This window comes from Echinops telfairi, unplaced genomic scaffold, assembly GCF_000313985.2.
Source record: "Echinops telfairi isolate 266 unplaced genomic scaffold, ASM31398v2 ScPeMD7_7458;HRSCAF=8496, whole genome shotgun sequence".
In the NCBI taxonomy this organism is placed as follows: Eukaryota; Metazoa; Chordata; class Mammalia; order Afrosoricida; family Tenrecidae; genus Echinops; species Echinops telfairi.
This window is the reverse complement of record NW_022111358.1, coordinates 26,690,488-26,690,785: the sequence shown is the minus strand read 5'-3', so window position 1 is coordinate 26,690,785 and position 298 is coordinate 26,690,488.

The following is a 298-nucleotide window of genomic DNA, read 5'->3' as shown; positions in this document are numbered from 1 at the left end:
GCCCTTCCGCGAAGCCTACCTCGCCGGTTCCCGGAACAGAGCGGGGGAGGCTGGAGGATGTTGAGGTTTTCGCTGCCCCCAGCCGGCTCGGCGCCGGGTTTCGCCGGTCCCGGGGGCCGGGGGCGCTCCCTCTGCACCAGCCCGGAGAGAGGCTGGGGGAAGGGCGGCGCCGGCGCCTGCGGGTTTGCGTCTGTCTCTTGGCAGGGCAGACCACTTTCTCTGCGCCCCGCCCCCGCTTCTGACCTTGGGGGCGTCGGGAGAGGTTCATTGACTTTCCGGAGGTCACCCAGCTGGTGTG